The sequence below is a fragment of the Cetorhinus maximus genome, chromosome 2 (assembly GCF_964194155.1).
Source record: "Cetorhinus maximus chromosome 2, sCetMax3.hap1.1, whole genome shotgun sequence".
Lineage (NCBI taxonomy): Eukaryota > Metazoa > Chordata > Chondrichthyes > Lamniformes > Cetorhinidae > Cetorhinus > Cetorhinus maximus.
In genome coordinates, this window is record NC_135880.1 from 104,405,747 (window position 1) to 104,425,048 (window position 19,302).

At 45.2% G+C, this 19,302-nt stretch overlaps 1 protein-coding gene across 1 annotated transcript in view; it reads right to left on the bottom strand.

Moving 5' to 3' along the window:
- The window catches only part of LOC144691328 (uncharacterized), a 101,244-nt gene that overhangs the window by 68,445 nt on the left and 13,497 nt on the right, over nt 1-19,302 (bottom strand). The window lies entirely within an intron of this gene.

Genomic DNA, 19,302 nt, shown 5'->3' on the forward strand with positions numbered 1-19,302 from the left:
TGATCAGTGCCAATGCTGCACTGAAGAGGTTGGCTATCCAATGCCGATGGAGGATTAATGATTTCATCCGTGCAGCCAGGGTAAGGCAACCATCTCATCACTCTAAACTCACATACTCAAGCCCATCACACATTCACTGGCATCTCATTCACTGCCAGCTCAAGGGATGTCATCCATTCTCACACACATACCCTCACAGGCCATCTGGTCTCATCTCCTCTGGAGGCTGCCTCCTCAGCCCTCACCATCTTGAGGCCACTTGCACAGATCAACATGTGCCCTCAGACACACCCTGGGTTACCCTCCTTCCCCAGTACAGCCCTCATCCTGCAGCCTCTTCCCTTGCCTGAGGCCACATCTCCTCCTTCACCAAACAAGCACTAGTCCTGCAGCCATTGAGAAGCCACCCACATATGGCTGAGCTGGTAGGTAGGGACCTGCCTCATGAGCCTCATTGAAAATGATGAGGTGCTGTCTGTGAAACCTGGCGCTGATGACTGCGAGTGCTGACCGAAGCAAGGTAGGCAAACAAACCTTGAAGTCCCGAGTGAAGTGCAGCCTGCCAGGTGCATGTCGCTTATGTGCCGTTGTGAAACATGTTGGCGTGTTTTCCCACTGACATGGGTGGACGATCCAGCGGGGGTGGGGAGGAACAATTCCAGCGGGCTGGCCTAATAATAACATGCAGATGTGTTACACTGAGGTTTCCATGCCCGATGGCGGGAAACACAGCCAGCCATCGACTGGCTGAGTGGATAATCGCAAGCAGAGGAGTGCTGTGAGCAGGTTTGTAGGCGGGGGTGGCTGTAAGATTCTTCGAATGTCTTTCCCAATGAGCTCCCACCTCCACAATTTTATGGTGAGACGGGTGAGGCCTAGGCTACCCCCCCTGCCCTTGCCCTAATTGAGGTCCTTAAGTGTCAAACTAATGACCACTTAAGGGCCATTTCCCACCCAGCCTCAATTTTTCAGGCTGGTGGGAGGAGTTCAGCGTCAGGGGGAAGCCTGAAAAGTGACCCTGCTCAGGCCTCGGGTTGGTGGAGGCAGGTGCGCCTCCATCAATGGCCTTCTTTCAACATCAGGCACCCCTTCAAAAAGTCTGGCCCTTGTGGGTAATTCTTCCCCTATCTCCCCATCACGGCCTCTCCACCAACATTCCTCCCCACCCCCAGCTTCATCTCCCCTTCCTGCTCTTAGACACCCCCCCCAAACTTAACTAGTCCTGGTCTCCCAGGACTTAGGATGGGGCTTGCAGTCCCATCCCTGTTCGCTGCTGCTTCTGGCGCTGCTGGGACTAGAGGGCTGCTGGCCAATTAGGCCAGACTTCCTGCCGACTGAGGGACAGAAGTTCTGTCTCCAGCCAATTAATGCTCGTTGGAGTGTGAAATGGGTATGGGACAGACAGTATCAGTGGAAATGTGTTTGCCGCCAACTTCCTGGATGGCGGGAAGGGAAACTGCCATCCAACAAATCCTGGCCTGTATTTTCTCATGTGAGTTTCCCATCAAAAACAGAGAGTTAGTTGGGCTGCTGAGAACTAGCTCCTAATCTTGACTGCACTTTGTGGGGAACTGCAGGAATAAGCCTACTTCTTAGCACTCAGCAGTGGAGAGTACAGGAGCACCAACTATTATCCCTGTCAATGGATTTCTGCACCAAAAATTTCTGTTCCTGGGATGAAAACAATCCCCTAATGTTATTAAACACTAAGATGAAGACAAAATACTGCGGATGCTGGAAATCTGAAACATAAACAATAAATGCTGGAAAAACTCAGCAGAGACTCTGAAGAAGAGTCATACAGACACAAAATGTTAACTCTGTCTTTCTCTCCACAGATGCTGTCAGACCTGCTGAGTTTCTCCAGCACTTTTTGTTTTTGCTCCTAATGTTATTAATAATTAAAAGAATTTTAAAAAGGTTTAAGACGGTTTCCGTTGGAGAAAAGAAACCAAGGGTTGTCTTTAGATTCCAGAATGATACTGAAGTAATGAACAGTTCTAGCAGATGAGAACAGAACCCAATAGTGCTTTATGTGGACCAGCCAGAGCTGGCAGTGGATGGTTCAACCAGTTCCCCACCACATCCTTTCAAGTCTGCATCTCTTGGACTTAAAATGCAAAGATGATGGCCACACCAAGATGCACAGCCAGGTTTTGGATGACTAGGGCATCAAAGCCGGAGGTTGAAAGGGTGAGTCAGAGTGAGTCAACGTCTGAAAGAAAAAGCAAGTTAATAGTTCAGGCGGAGCCAGACCTCAAGGACTCCTGTGCAAAAAGTGATCCATCCATTGTTTACTAAAGGTGTTAAACGTAGTGTTAGAATGTTGCTTTTAAATAACACTTTGAGATAGCCAGTGACCATGAAAAGTGCGTTATAAATGCAATAGTCTTTCTTTTCTTTTAAAAGAAGGAGCTTATAAGGTTGCAAAGAACAGCAGTAAGCCTGAGGACTGGGATAGTTTAGAGACCAGCAAAAGGACGACCAAAAAATTGAAAAAAGGGGGAAAAAAACAAGAGTAAACTATCAAGAAATATAAAAAACAGATTGTAAGAGATTTTACAAGTATGTGAAAAAGGAATAGAGTAGCAAAAGCTAACATTGATCATTTAGAGGCTGAGGCAGGAGAAATTATAATGGGAAATAAGGAAATGGCAGAGATATTAAACAAATCGGCCTGAATTTTTGAGACATTTCTCAGCTCTGCAAACCCATCCCGGGAGAAAGCACCCCAGAAGTTGAGATTTTCATCCTGGGGTGGTGGGGTTCTCTGGGAGTTGGGCCGCATTGACCTTGGAAAGAGTGTGGAGGCTGCCAGGTACGGAGGCGGGATGGACTGAAGATGCACTAGCACTTTGTTAAAGATTTTTTTTAAATCAAACAAAAAACAGCCCTCCAGCCCCCATCCCCCTTCACCCACACATACACTCCCCATGTCCAATACATGTCAACCAGGGCTGCTCCACCCACCCCCCATGGCCCCCTCATACACTCCATGCCAAACTATGACCCGCTAATCAACCTGCAAGGTCCTTCATACTCTCCATGCAAATAATGCCTCTCTATCCACCTCCTGCGCCCATAGCCTCTATGCCAACTTATGCCTCTCTCTCTACCCTCATGGCCCTTTATAGCCCCTATGCCAACTTAGTGCCAACACATGCCAACCCATGCCCTTAAACCTACTGTGCCAACTCACCCAGTATACACCATGGGCAGACCTCAAGAGCCATGCTGAGGTTAAATAAAATGAAGCTCTAAGTGTCTATTGCAGACTTTATTTTTTAAGAAAACCCTCATTCATAAAAATCCATTCACTGCATTTACATTCCTTCAACTACATAATCCCTTCTGAGAACAAACATTTCATTCAAGTGCTTAATCCCTTATAAAAACAAACAAAATATAAAAACAGAAACAAACATTGGAATTCATAGTCCCACTTCAAACCATTTGGAGCTGTCGATCAAACTGTGAAATGGTAGGTACCCCATTTTGATAATGGAAGGTTGTGTAATCAGTCATGCAGCACTAATCCAATAATGACATGCCCCAGGCATATGTCACCAGAGAGTGAAAGAGCAAGTATTTTTTTAAACACTCCATACTATTTCTTTTCAAAGATTTAAAGGGCAGAAGTTTTAAATTCCTTGACAGATTGACAGTTGCCTTTGATAGTTCCTCTTGACGGCTCTCTTAACAGTTCCAATGAGTTTATATGCTTTTTATACACGCTCATGTCCACTTTTAACAATCCCAAAGGGCAACTTACCTCCCCCAAAGGTGTCCTAAGACCATATCCAAAGGGGTACTTTACATCTCCAAAGGACTCTAAAGTTTAGACCTGCTCCAACTAGGTCTAATCTGCCCAGTCCTGGCTAACGAACATCAGACATGACTGGAGGCAGCTGCTGTTTTATTTGGGCAGCTGCCTCCACGAAATACTCAAGCGCAAATCCCAACCCGGCCCCATGAAAACGGTAGGTGCTGTGTTCGGGGGTGGGACTTCTGGATTTTGGCCTCCTTCACCATTTTTGCAACAACAGAGAGGCAGTAGTGACTTAGCTTGTAGAGAAGTACAGAGCAAATTGGCGTCCTAGCCAATGTTCATCTTCAATCAACATCAAAGTAACAGATTATCTGGTCATTATCACAGTGCTGTTAGCGGGATCTTGCTGTGTGCAAATTGGCTGCCACATTTTCTACATTAGAACATTGGTTTGTTATGATCTCGGTTGAGATCAGTAGCTTCTTTATCAAAAAAAAGAAATCTGAAATCCCAGTTATTTACTGAAAGAATGAAGCCCCACGATTCCAAAATTTAAAACAAAGGAATTTTTACTATACTAGAGTCAGACAAAACAACACTAAATACTATCTTAGATAATGAACAATAGTCTAAAACCCAGAGTTAACATAAGTTAAACATGAATTAATAGGCAAATTGCAATTGATTAAAAACTATAAATTGCACATTAAATGGCAGATACAACTAAGATAGATATTACAAATTAGCTTGGCAGTTCACTCAGTATACATTCTATCAATCTCAGTTACAAGTCCTTCAAAGCACTAATTCTTCACAAAGGATTTCAACTCCTTTTCTTTTAGGACTTAGCCTGATTCCCAGCTGACAGCAGTGCACAACCAACCTGAGTTACACTGGCTTAGTCTTCACCAGATAAGGTACATGTGTCCAGAACCTCCTCAACACTGCTTACGATGTACTGGATGGCATAGATCCAATATTATCTTCAGGTCACAGAAACAGCTACTGGATCTTGTCTCCGTCTTCTTCAGCCTGCTTGTACTGCACCATTGGAATCATCATCTGAATTCTGATGGCTCTGTGTCCTTTTATATGGTTTCAACGAGTTTCAGTCTCCATAGAAGTTTTGGTTTCCAATCTCAGACTCAGTCTTAGTTTCCTTAAAAATTGGATGTGTCAGTTTCTTTTTTCAGTTTCCCCTTTCAATTAGGGTCTGTCTCAAAAAATACAAACTTTGAACCACAGATTCCATCACTGGCTGCACTTCAAAAGTACTCTATTGGCTGTAAAGTGCTTTGGAACATCCTGAGATCTTGAAAAGCGCTGTATAAACACAACTCTTTTCTTTCTGGCACAAACCTCTTGTAGTTTCTTGCAATGAGTCCATATATAAAAGTTGAATACTGCAATCACTTCCTTTGCCACATTCAAAGTTGTCCAAACTGTGGGTATTAGTTGAAACATTGGAGCAAGAAACTTCTAAAACAACTCCCTGACTAAAGAACAGCCTTCTGAGCAGTGCTTTTGAAAAGGACTTAGGAAATGTACCTGAGTCTGCAGGTGCTTCTGGATGGTATTGCTGGGTTGGTCTGACTCTTCTCTGGTGCTACCTGATTAATTAATTTTACCTTGCAGGTCCCTACTGCTCCTCATTTTGCAGCATATGTAAAGTGAAATTTCCATTGGAAGCTACTGTGCAGCCCTGAGATCCTAGCTCTTAACTGTTTGGAAATGAAATGTTTTTCAAGAACAGTGCAGAATGTAGGCATGCTTTCCTCAGTATAAAAGAGTGAAATTTTTTGCAAAGCCTGCAGCAAGTCCCAGCATATGATTGAAAACTCCAAAGAAGTCTAACTTTAATGTGCTTCCTTATGAATGAAAGGGTGCTGAGAGATTGCATTTTTTAAACAGCAAATTTCATTATCAAGGGTAGGTAGGAAGGCAGATATCTTAGGACAGATGGTGTAATTCTGCCCCAGCTGTCATTTACTTCTGGCTGTCACTGGGAGAGTGTGCATAGATACAATGTGAACCCCATCAGAGGTTCCTGGCTCCACCAATAATTGCCAACTTGCTTTCTTCTTCAACCTGGGAATTTGGGTCCCTGCATTTGATGCAGCGTGTGGGTATTGTGACATTTATAAATTGAAACACTGTGAGCCTTGTCCCCTTCTAGGTGTTATAGACCCAATGCAAGGTATTAAAAGTTAATTTACAATAGCTCATTACTTGATCAGGCACTTCCTGTGAAGAGTGGTATACACAGAAAGGCCTGAATTTTCACAACGATGGAGAGATGAGGCTGAAATCCAGAAGTTCTGCCCCTGAACACGGCCCCTATCATTTTTGCAAGCGGTGGAGGGTGCAGGGTGGAGTGGGTGGAAATGGGGGCAGGTTCCTAAATGCACACCCATGGTTCACAGAGCCAAATGCCCATATAAAACAGCAGCTGCCTTCAGTCATGTCTGATTTTCATTAGCCACGAGCTGTGCAGATGAGACCTGATAGGAGCAGGTCTAACCTTTGCCAAGTCGGTTGGTTAGGTAGGGCACCCCTTTGGAGATGTAGGGTACCCTTTTGGTATGGTCCCAGAACATCATTGGGGGAGGTAAGGTGCCTTTTGGGATTGTTAAAGGTTGACATGAATGTATGTAAAAAGTGAGTAAATTAACTGGAACTGTCAAGAGAGCTGTTGAAAGGAGCTATCAAGCTGTCAAGGCATTTAAAATTCATGCCCTTTAAATATTAAAAAAAATGATCTGCAGTGTTTAAAAAAAATGATTGCTACTTCACTCTGTTGACATAAGCCTGAGGGTTATCATTACTGGATTAGTACTGCATGACTGATTTCACTACATTCCATTATCACAGCCCACATTTTGATTAACAGGTCCAAGTAGTTAGAAACTCATTGAAGTGGGGCAATGAATATAAATGCTTGGTTTCATAAAGGAATAAGCACTTGAACAAAATGTTTGTTTTCATAGAGGATTATGTAGTTGAAGGAATGTAAATGTTTTTATTAATGAAAGTGTTATATAGTGAAGTTTGTAATACATACTTAGAATTTTAGTTTATTTCATCTCAGCATGGGTCCTGAGGTCTGCCCATGGTGAATACAGGGTGAGTTGGCATGGAGAGTGTAAGGCAAAGGATGGTGGGTGGGGGCATGGGTTGGCATGAGTTGACACAGGGGCTATTAAGAGACATGGGGGTTGGGTAGAAGGGCGAGGTTGGCTTGGTGAGTATGAGGGGGTGGGTAGGGACATGGCATGGCATGGGTTAGCTTGGATGGGGCATGGGTGTGTGTGTGGGGTGTGAGGGCTGTAGGGCTGTATTATGTTTATTAATTTTTTCTTAAACTTCAACAGGGCCAGTGCACCCAGGCAGGCCTTCCGCCCAATCCACCTCTGCGCCCAGCAGCCACCGCACTCATTCTGGGGTTGCCAGCTACGAATCCCATTTTCACCTGCACCCTCAGACTGAAAATCCAACCTTCTGGGGGCACTTTCTCCTGGGTTAGGTTTGCGGTGCTGGGCATTGTCCTGACTGTGCGCTCCTGATCCGGGAGAAAAAATTCAGGCCAAATTGCTGGTTGGAGAATCAAGGAGCCGGTGCTCATCTTTTCATCCAGTTAAATATAGGGATGGAACATCAAGAGTTGAAGACCCAGAGCTTCCTAACCAGAGCCCATATGGGTGCCTTTCTTCACCAGAAACACTTCAATACAGTGTCACTCAGACAATTTAATGCAAGTGGTAGCTTCGGAGCATTGCTCAGCTGTTCAACAATACCATTCGCTGGCAATCTAAATATCTGAGTAGAGCTCTGCTTAAAGTGTTGGCCTTAGTTTGGAACAGCTGCTCCATTGGAGTTGAAGAGATTTCCACCTTAGGATAATGATCATTTGGGTGACTGCCCAATTCAAATCATAGTGATTCGATTCTGCTGTACATTCATTAAAACATTCTGCTACATCTTTCACTACTTGTAGATTTAGTGCTAAGCTTTAGTCACAATTGCTCTAGGGACAATTAGGAGAATGTTAATAAGAAATAAAACAATGGGTGGTATCTTCCATTCTGAGGTATAATTTGGGCGGCATGAGTGGAGATGAGAGTGACCTCCGCTCCACGGCTGGCCATGAATGAATTTGCACTGTTCAGCTCATTGAATATGCATGCATGAGGTGGGCAAGAAGTCGCTGTCCCAGCCCTTATCTCTGCGGATCAAAGGTCCAGGCGCCATATTTAAAGGGCACCCGGACAGCTATTCGCTCATTGCAAGTCAGAAGCTCTGGATTGTGAATCCCTTGTGATGTCCCAGAGCAGACAACGTGTGGCCCCATGGTTCAGTGATGCCCCCATGCAGATTCTCCTCCAGGCCACCCAGGAAAGGCAGAAGGTCCTATTTTCCAAGGGTGGCAGCAGGTGGCCCTTCCATCTGAACATGGCAGCCTGACAGAGATCACAGCGGAGGTTAGCGTCCATGGGCCCACAAGAGAACTACCCAGCAGTGTGAAAAAATGGTCTTTTTAAACATTTATTCATTCATGAGATGCAGGCATCACTGGCTAGACCAGTATTTATTGCCCATCCCTAATTGCCCTTGAGTAGGTGGTGCTGAGCCCCCTTCTTAAGCTGCTTCAGTCCATGTATTATAGGAACAGGCACAATGTTGTTGGGGAGTTCCAGGATTTTTACTCAGCGACAGTGAAAGAAGGGTGATATAGTTCCAAGCCAGGATGGTGTGTGGCTTGGAGGGGAATTTGAAGCTGGTGGTGTTCCTATGCATCTGTTGCCCTTGTCCTTCTAGGTGGTCAAAGTTGAGGGTTTGGAAGTTGCTGTCGAAGGAGCCTTGGTGAGTTGCTGCAAGGAATCTTGTAGATGGTACACACTGCTGCCACAGTGCGTCAGTGGTGAAGAGCTTTATACCGGGAGGCAATCACATCACTTAGGGTAGGGTCTTCTGATTTGGTCAGTGACCAGGGACAGGAAGGTGTGACCAGGGACAGGATGCTATATGCTTTATTAACTGCTCTCTCCACCTGTCCTGCCACATTATGGCAAGATGGGTGGCAGGTCAGGAGATTGGAAAGAATATGCAGAACAGCAAAGAATGACAAAAAGATTAATAAGGAGGGAAAAATTAGAGTACAAGAGAAAGCTAGCTAGTAACATAAAGATGGATAGTAAGAGTTTCTGTTGATATTTAAATAAGAAAAGAGTTAACAGAGGGACCTGGGTATCCTAATTCATGAACCACAAAAGATTAGTATGAAGGTACAGCAAGTAATTAGGAAAGCTAATAGAATGTTATCATTTATTGTGAGGGGAATTGAATACAAAAATAGGGGGGTTATGCTTCAGTTGTACAGGGCACTGATGAGACCACATCTGGAGTAATGTGCACAGTACTGGTCTCCTTATTTAAAGAAAGATGTAATTGCATTAGAAGCAGTTCAGAGAAGGTTTACTAGACTAATACCAGGAATGGGCAGGTTGTCCTATGAGGAATGGCTGGACAGGTTATGCTTGTATCCACTGGAATTTAGAAGAGTAAGAGGCAGCTTAATTGAAACCTTTAAGATCCTGAGGGGTCTTGACATGGTGGATGTGGGGAGGATGTTTCCTCTTGTGGGAGAATCTAGAACTAGAGGTAACTGTTTAAAAATACAGGGTCGCTCATTTAAGGAGGAGATTGTTTTTTCTCTCAGAGAGTTGTGAGTCTTTGGAGCTCTCTTCCTCAAAAGGTGGTAGAAGCAGAGTCTTTGAACATTTTTAAGGCAGAGCTAAATAGATTCTTGATTAACAAGGAGGTGAAAGGTTATTGGGGGTAGGCAGGAATGAGGCGTTGAGGTTACATTCAGATCAGCCATGATCTTATTGAATTGCAGAGCAGGCTCGAGGGGCCGAGTGGCCTACTCCTGCTCCTAATTCGTATGTTCATATGTTCGTATGCAAGCATTTGGCTGCCTCCATGGAAAGAGTGGTGGCTGCCTTTGAGACCCAGGTCCAGCAGAACACACAGTGCCTGCCAGATGTGCTCAGACCTGCACTCCCGTCGCTCTAGCCATGGGTACAGTGCAGCAGTTGATAGGTGAGAAGGAGCCAGGGCACCTTGATCTCCCTCCAGGTGCCTCTTCTCCTCAAGGAGTCAGGGAGGTGCCATCGTGGACTGACAGGGAGTAGGAGTGCCAACAAGGCACCCCAGGGACTTCATTCCAGGTCACTCCAAGAGTGTCCTCCTGATGCTCAACATCCCCTCCACTGGTGACCCAGCAGATCAGGCCGAGGAGGGTACACTTGTATCAGTGCAAGAGACCCTTAGCAGGCTAGGGCCCTCGAGGCCTCGGGCCACCAGAGGACATCCGCCAAGGTCATCAGTCAACTGGCATAGCAGTCAGCAGGCTGCCTCCACCTCAGCTGTGGATGTCAGGGCTGCATCTAGGTGTGGCAGTAGGAGAAGAAAGATAAAGAAGTTTTAAAGGCACATAGGTGACATGGCTGTACAACCATTGTACATAGTTTAGATAGTTGTAGATATATGTTCACTTGCAATATTTTGCACTGGATTCTCATCTTGCTGCTAGTTGATTCAATGGTCACCAGCATTTAAGGGCTTTGAACTTGGTCCCCCATCAGAGTCCGATAATGTCCACCTATAGAGTCACTTCTCTCCCATTATCAAGATTGTGATCACTCAATATTCCAACATGAGGATGCTCAAACACTGACCATCATTTGTGAGTTTGCGGCCTGGGCACGCATCATGCAATCCATTACTTGCAGCTCACCAGGTTCGGAGCTCTGAGAATTATGTCATTGCATCTCCTGCTGATGTTGCTCTGATGTGGGTGGATTCATAGAGTCCTCATGGAGAGTTAAACAGGCTATGTGGGTGGCAAGAAATACTGTAGATGCAGTATGAGGGTTAAAAGAGTGAAGCTCTCTACTGTGTTCTGAACAATAGAAAACCAGAGGCTTCCCTAGATGTTAACAGAATTTTGGGGTGTACACTTTCAATTACTCCTGGCTGTCCTTGTTCAATTGTAATGTTGAACTAACATGCTGGTGAAGACTGCAAGTAAGGAGGCAACGGGTAAATTGGTCTTGACTGCAAGAGGGATTGAGTGTAGGATTAAAGATGTGTGTGCAGTTGACTACAGCCTTTGTGAGACCTCACATAGAGAATTGCTTGGCCTGCTTGTCTCTTTATCAAGGGCAGGATTAGACCTCACATAAAGGGATTGCAACCAAAGTGCACTGGACATAATTAAAGGATCAGGTATTATCTCATGAGGTGAGAGTGAGTAGAGCGGGCCTCTGTGCTGGACCATATAGAGGACTGAGAGGCTATTTATATGAAGCATCAAGAGCTCCTACAGGGTTCTGCAGGGTCCATGCAGAAAAGATGTTAAACCTGGTTGGGGTGCCCAGAACGACAGATCAGTCTCGCAGTGACACTAAGGCCAACTAGGACTGAGATTTGTAGGACTCTCTGCAATTGGAGAGTCATGTGTGGTTGGTCCTGAACACCCCATAGTATAATTGAGGCACTGTCACTGAGTGAACTCCAAAGTTACTTCAATAGTTTTCGCAATGATAAAGATGGCAAGGGATATGAGGTTAATGTGAGTGAGTAGTGATTGGGGACCAATCACAGGAATTCCCTGATCAAGGTGCATGGAGGAGCAATCTCGAGGGGCCAAATGGTCTACTCATGCTGTTCCTCCTTGTGCACCCATGTTTCTGGTTCCACCTGAAAGAGCTCTCTGCAAGGTCTGCTCCCCATTGGGCGCCGATGTGAGGGTGACATTAGTGCATCCCTGCCTAGGTAAGATTTCATATTGTTTTTAATGTGCCATGAATATAGACTTTGTGAGGGCATAGGAAACATTTCATTTCTACTTACAGATGCCCCAGATCTCAGGAGAACAGTGTGCTGTGCAGGTTCTGATGCATATGAAGGGTCTGTAAATCAACATAGTTTGGCGCATGCAAAGGATAACACCATCAGCAGGGCAGATATTAAGTCGTACAATTTAATTCAGCTATCATAAATCAAGGGACATGAGAGCAAAGTATAACATGGGTCACAAAAAAGTAGCCACAACTGGCCAGAAAATAAAATAGTAAAGAACATGTATTAGCGCCTTACTCTGTCTGGAATTTGTTAGCTATTAGATTGTCACGGGCCTGTCTGCTGCATTATACCCTTGCAAGAGCCTCTGCAAGTGCCTCCGTGACATCCTGACCCTTGTCATCACCAGCCCCTTCCCCTTCTTCATTATCGGAGGAGACATTGTGGTCCTCCATGTCTGGGAAGAGTGTCCTGCAGTCAGCATCACTGTGAAGCAGTCTGGGAAGAGTGTCCTGCAGTCAGCATCGCGGTGAAGCAGTTTGGGAAGAGTGTCCTGCAGTCAGCATCACGGTGAAGCAGTCTGTGAAGAGTGTCCTGCAATCAGCATCATGGTGAAGCAGTCTGGGAAGGGTGTCCTGCAGTCAACATCGCGGTGAAGCAGTCTGGGAAGAGTGTCCTACAGTCAGCATTGCGCTGAAGCAGTCTGGGAAGAGTGTCCAACAGTCAGTATCGTGGTGAAGCAGTCTGGGAAGAGTATCCTGCAGTCAGCATTGCCGTGAAGCAGTCTGAGAAGGGTGTCCTGCAGTCAGCATCACAGTCTGCACTTGAGTGCTGCTTTGGGCGTTCAGTGAGGAAGGAATGAGATGAGTACGGTCGGGTAAGTATTTACTACTTTTATCGCTTATGGTTTTTAAGGTATCATTTTGTGGTTCATCGTTTGTACGGGCTATATTCTATAACAACAAGGGGCAGGGAACAAGGGCCCTAGAGTAATTGATATTATTTGATATTAAGTATCTTCCAAAAGGTTTAATTTAATTTAAAGGGGTAAGTTATGGCAGGAGAGCTCAAAGCCATGGTGTGCTCCTCCTGCTCTACGTGGGAAGCCGGGAACATTCCCAGTGCCCAGGGCCAGCATGTGTGTGGGAAGTGTCTCCAGCTGCAGGTCCTGGAAGCCCGGGTTTCGAAGCTAAAGCGGTGGCTGGGGACATTGTGGAGCATCCGTGAGGCGGAGAGAATCGTGGATAGCACATATAGAGAGGTGGTCACACCGCAGGCTAAGAGTCCACAGGCAGGAAGGGAATGGGTACCACCAGGCAGAGCAAGAGGACTAGGCAGGCAGTGCAGGAATCTCCTGTGGCTATTCCCCTGTAAAACAGATATACAACTTTGGATACTGTTGAGGGGAATGGCCTCTCAGGGGAAAGCAGCAACAGCCAAATTCGTTGCACCACTGTTGGCTCTGCTGCACAAGGGAGCAGTAAAAAGTGTGGGAATGCAATAGTTATAGGGGATTCAATTGTAAGGGGAATAGATAGGCGTTTCTGTGGCTGCAAACGAGACTCCAGGATGATATGTTACCTCCCTGGTGCTAGGATCAGGGATGTCTCAGAGCGGCTACAGAACATTCTGAAGGGGAGGGTGAACAGCCAGTGGCCGTGGTACACATTGGTACAAACGACAAAGGTAAAAAATAGGGATGAGGTCCTCAAAGCAGAATATAAGGAGTTAGGAAGTAAGTTGAAAAATAGGACCTCAAAGGTAGTGATCTCAGGATTACTACCAGTGCCACGTGCTAGTCAGAGTAGAAATAGCAAGATATATCGGATGAATATGTGGCTGAAGAGATGGTGTGAGGGGGAGGGTTTCAGATTCCTGGGACATTGGGACCGGTTCTGGGGGAGGTGGGACCAGTACAAAGTGGACAGGTTACACCTGGGCAGGACCGGGATTGATGTCCTAGGGGGATTATTTGTTAGAGTGGTTAGGGAGGATTTAAACTAAAATGGCAGGGGGATGGGAATCTATGCAAGGCGTCAAAGGAGGGGGAATCAAGGACAAAAACAAAAGACAGAAAGGGGAACAAGAAAAATGATAGGCAGAGAAATCAAGGGCAAGAATCAAACTGGGCCTCAGTGAAAAATAGTGGGACGGGACAAGTAACGTTAAAAAGACAAGCCTTAAGGCTTTGTGCCTTAACGCGAGGAGCATTCGCAATAAAGTGGATGAATTAACCGCGCAAATAGATGTAAACAGGTATAATATAGTCGGGATTACGGAGACATGGCTGCAGGGTGACCAGGGATGGGAAGTAAACATCCAGGGGTATTCGGTATTTAGGAAGGACAGACAAAAAGGAAAAGGCGATGGAGTTGCATTGCTGGTTAAAGAGAAAATTAACGCAATAGTGAGGTAAGATATTAGCTCCGACGATGCGGAATCTGTATGGGTAGAGCTGAGAAACACTAAGGGGCAAAAAACGTTAGTGGGGGGTTGTATTTAGACCCCCAAACTGTAGTGGTGATGTTGGGAATGGCAATAAACAGGAAATTAGAGATGCATGCAATAAAGGAACATCTGTAATTATGGGTGACTTTAATCTGCATATAGATTGGGCAAATTAAATTAGTAACAATACTGTACAGGAGGAATTCCTGGAATGTATACGGGATGGTTTTCTGGACCAATACATTGAGGAACCAACTAGAGAACAGGCCATCCTCGACTGGGTATTGTGTGATGAGAAAGGAATAATTGGCAATCTAGTTGTGCGAGGCCCCTTGGGGATGAGCGACCATAATATGATAGAATTCTTCGTCAAGATGGAGAGTGACATAGTTGATTCTGAGACTAGGGTCCTGAATCTTAACAAAGGAAACTACGATGGTATGAGGCGCGAGTTGGCTATGATGGATTGGGAAACGTTACTTAGAGGGAAGACGGTGAATAGGCAATGACAAACATTCAAAGAGCGCATGGGTGAACTGCGGCAATTGTTTATTCCTGTCTGGCGCAAAAGTAAAACAGGAAAGGTGGCCAAACCATGGCTTACAACGGAAATTAGAGATAGTATTAGATTCAAAGAAGAGGCATACAAATTGGCTAAAAAAAAACCAACAGATCTGAGGATTGGGAGCACTTTAGAATTCAGCAAAGAAGGACCAAGGGATTGATTAAGAAGGGGAAAATATAGTACGAGAGTAAGCTTACGGGGAACATAAAAACTGACTGTGAAAGTTTCTATGGATATGTGAAGAGAAAAAGATTTGTGAAGACAAAGGTAGGTCCCTTACAGTCAGAAATAGGGGAATTTATAATGGGGAACAAAGAAATGGATGACCAACTAAATACATACTTTGGTTCTGTCTTCACAAAGGAGGACACAAATATCATACCAGAAATGTTGGGGAACACAGGGTTTAGTGAGAGGGAGGAACTTAAAGAAATCAATATTAGTAGGGAAATAGTGTTCGAGAAATTGATGGGATTGAAGGCCAATAAATCCTCAGGGCCTGATAATCTACATCCCAGAGTACTTAAGGAAGTGACCCTAGAAATAGTGGATGCATTGGTGGTCATCTTCCGAGATTCTATAGACTCTGGAACAGTTCCTACAGATTGGAGGGTAGCTAATGTAACCCCACTATTTAAAAAGGGAGGTAGAGAGAAAACAGGGAATTATAGACCAGTCAGCCTGTCGGTAGTGGGGAAAATTCTAGAGTCAATTATAAAAGATTTAATAGCTGAGCACTTAGAAAACAGTGGCAGAATCTGACAGAGTCAGCATGGATTTACGAAAGGGAAATCATGCTTGACAAATCTACTGGAATTTTTTGAGGATGTAACTAGTAGAGTTGATGAGGGGGAGCCAGTGGATGTGGTTTATTTGGACTTTCAGAAGGCTTCTGACAATGTGCCACACGAGAGATTAGCGTGTAAAATTAAAGCGCATGGGATTGGGGGTAGTGTATTGAGGTGGATGGAAAACTGGTTGGCAGACAGGGAACAAAGAGTAGGAATAAACAGGTCTTTTTCCGAATGGCAGGCAGTGACTAGTGGGGGACCTCAGGGATTGGTGCTGGGACCCCAGCTATTCACAACATATATTAATGATTTAGATGAGGGAACTAAATGTAATATCTCCAAATTTGCAGATTACACAAAACTGAGTGGGAGGGTGAGCTGTGAGGAGGATGCAGAGATCCTTCAGTGTGATTTGGACAAGCTGAGTGAATGGGCAAATGCAGTATAATGTGGATAAATGTGAGGTTATCCACTTTGGTAGCAACAACAGGAAGGCAGATTATTATCTGAATGGCTATAAATTGAGAGAGGGGAATGTGCAACAAGACCTGGGTGTCCTCATACACCAGTCGCTGAAGGTAAGCATGCAGGTGCAGCAGGCGGTAAAGGAGGCAAATAGTATGTTGGCCTTCGTAGTGAGAGGATGCGAGAACAGGAGCAGGGATGTCTTGCTGCAATTATACAGGGCCTTTGTGAGACCACACCTGGACTATTGTGTGCAGTTTTGGTCTCCTTATCTGAGGAAGGATGGCTTGCTATAGAGGGAGTGCAGCGAAGGTTTACCAGACTGATTCCTGGGATGGCGGGACTGACATATGAGGAGAGATTGAGTCGGTTAGGATTATATTTGCTGGAGTTCAGAAGAATGAGGGAGGATCTGATAGAAACCTATAAAGTTCTAACAGGACTAGACAGGAAGGAAGGATGTTCCCGATGGTGGGGGAGTCCAGAACCAGGGGTCACAGTCTGAGGGTATGGGGTAGGCCATTTAGGACTGAGATGAGGAGAAATTTCTTCACCCAGAGAGTGGTGAGCCTGTGGAATTCGCTACCACAGAAAGTAGTTGAGGCCAAAACATTGTATGTTTTCAAGAAGGAGTTAGATATAGCTCTTGGGGCGAAAAGGATCAAAGGATATAGGGAGAAAGTGGGAGAAGGCTATTGAGTTGAATAATCAGCCATGGTCATGATGAATGGTAGAGCAGGCTTGAAGGGCCAAATGGCCTACTCCTGCTCCTATTTTCTATGTTTCTATGTCTCCCTCAGACAACACATACCTGCTTTGTAGTGTGAGGTTGTGCAGGGCGCAGCAGACAACGATGATCTGGGACACTCTCTGTGAGGAATATTGGAGTGCCCTGCCTGAATGGTCCAAACATCTAAACCTCATCTTTAGGAGGCCTATTGTCTGCCGATGGTGGATCTTGTGGAGGCAAGTGTGACATTGTAGCTCTACTCGGTGGCACTCTGCCAACGATAAACTGATGTCATCAGCCACGTCTTCTGGAGGTATCCCTTGTTACCAAGGAGCCAGCTCAACCCGCCTTTTAGGTCGCAAGAGCTTAATTGCAAAAGTTCATTCTGCCAATGGGAAACTGCTTTTTGGCCTCCCGCTAAATTAAGTTCCTCTGCCCACCAAGCTTCCTTCTGCAGGTGAGTCTGGAAGATTCCAGTCAATATCACGGTAGCCAAAATCAAAAATCATGTCAATATCAAGATGCTGCAGATTCAAATGTCATTTCTGAAAGTATACTTTGTCATGTGACTCTATTCTGTCCGAATACTGTATTTTAGGACAATAGTACTAATTAATGAAGTGAGAACATTACATTCAGGATACAAAGTGGTAATAATTGCTTAAAACAACAGCTGGCATTGAAGAGACCTTGGTTCCTTGCTGACCTAGATAAATTAAACTTTATACTTCAAACAAAAACATTATTCAGTTCAGGCTTTCTACAAAATGAATTACAGGGCTCCAAATATGAGTCCTTAGTAATGAAAAACTGCATTGGCTATTTTGACATCTTTGTCCAGAGCCTGGGCTTCAATGCCAAATATAACATATTCATTTACCGATTCAGAAAATGCCAAACAATGAAGTGTCATTATGTGGTATCTCAATCTAAAGCATTTAGACATCCCATTTTAACCATCAGAGATGGGAGTTTGCTAATCTCAGGCAGCCAATTAAATAAAATATCATAAAAGCAAAACACTGTAAATGCTGGAGATCTGAAAATCTGAAATAAAAACAGAAAGTACTGGAAAAATTCAGCAGGTCTAGCAGCATCTGCGCAGAGAGAAACAGAATTAATGGACAGAATTTTCCATGTCCGCTGGCGTCGGCCGTGTCCGGTGGCGTTAGCGGACAATATGGCGAGAAGGCCAAAAATCTGTTTCACAACATCGTGCGGTCGTCCGCTCAGCATGCCAAGCTCAGCGTTCCCCGCCATCAGACATCGGGAACCTCATTGTAAGACATCTGCATATTATTATAAGGCCAGCCCACCAGAATCATCACCCCCCCCGCCTGCTGGATCATCTGACCAAGTCGGCGCAATTGTACACCGACGTGTTTCACAACTGCACATAAGCAACGTGCACCTGGCGAGCTGCACTTCGCTCGGGACTTGGAGGTTTGTTTGCCTACCTTGCTTCGGGCAGCACTCGCAGTCATCAGCGCCAGGCTGCGCAGACAGCACCACATCACTTTCAGGGGGGCTTACGGGCAGTTCTCTACCTAGACCAGAAATAAGGCGGGGGTGGCTTTCTACAGCTGCAGGGCTAGACCTTGCTTGGTGAAGGGGGAGAAGTGGTCAAGTTGATCTGTGCAAGTAGCCTCAAGATGGTGAGGGCTGAGGAGGGAGTTTCCAGAGCAGAAGAGGCCAGATGGAGTTGTTAGGGTGTGTGTGAAAGAGTGAGTGGTGATGTCCCTTGAACTGGCAGTGAGTGAGATGCCAGTGGATGTGTGATGGGCTTGAGTGTGTGAGTTTAGAGTGATGAGATGGTTGCCTTACCCTGGTGGCATGAATAAGATCATTCATCCTCTATTTGCATTGGATGGCCAACCTCTTCTGTGCAGCATTGGCACTGATCACCACTGCCATCACCTACCAAGCCGGAGTGGTAATGTTGCTGCCCCTCCTGTGGCCAAAGTGGGGGTAGAGGACATCACAGCGGGACTCCACAGCGTCAAAAAGGTGCTCGAAGGATGCGTCACTAAACCTGGGGACTGCAGTCTTCTTGCCTTTTGGGGCTGTGTCCTGGACTGGAAGCACTGAGAGGAATGCTCGCAGCTGTACATTAAATGTGGTGCCCCGCGTGATGAAGTGGCAAGGTGACGGTGTGGCAGGCAAATCGGAGCCCGCCTGCCATCGAAACGGCGTGTTTCCCAGGAATGCACAATAAATGCAGTGAGTTTGGGATGATGTGGCGTGAGAAGCCGCCATTGCAGCCGGTGGGTAAAACATACCCGCCCACTACCACACTTTATGGGCAGAATCGTCCCAGATTTGCACCATGTTTCGAGTCCAATATGACTCTTCTTTTGAACTCTGAAAATAAATATTACATGTTGGTTAAAACTGCACTTTAAAGCCTGCCATTTCTGGTAAAATTCACAGTCAAGTCTGTTCCACCTTCCTATTTGGAAGAGGACATTTTCTAAGTTACCTACATAAAGGTTAAAAATGGGAAAAGGTGTCAAGAAAAAAATAAATAAATGAGATGCTTGAAAAGTTCTTACTTTAGTAACATTTCAAAAAATTTTTGTTTTAAATTTCACAAGCGTGATTGGGAAATAGAATTGTGTATTTCAAAGATTTTTATCTTGCACTCATCAGGGCAAACACAAGAATGCCAAAT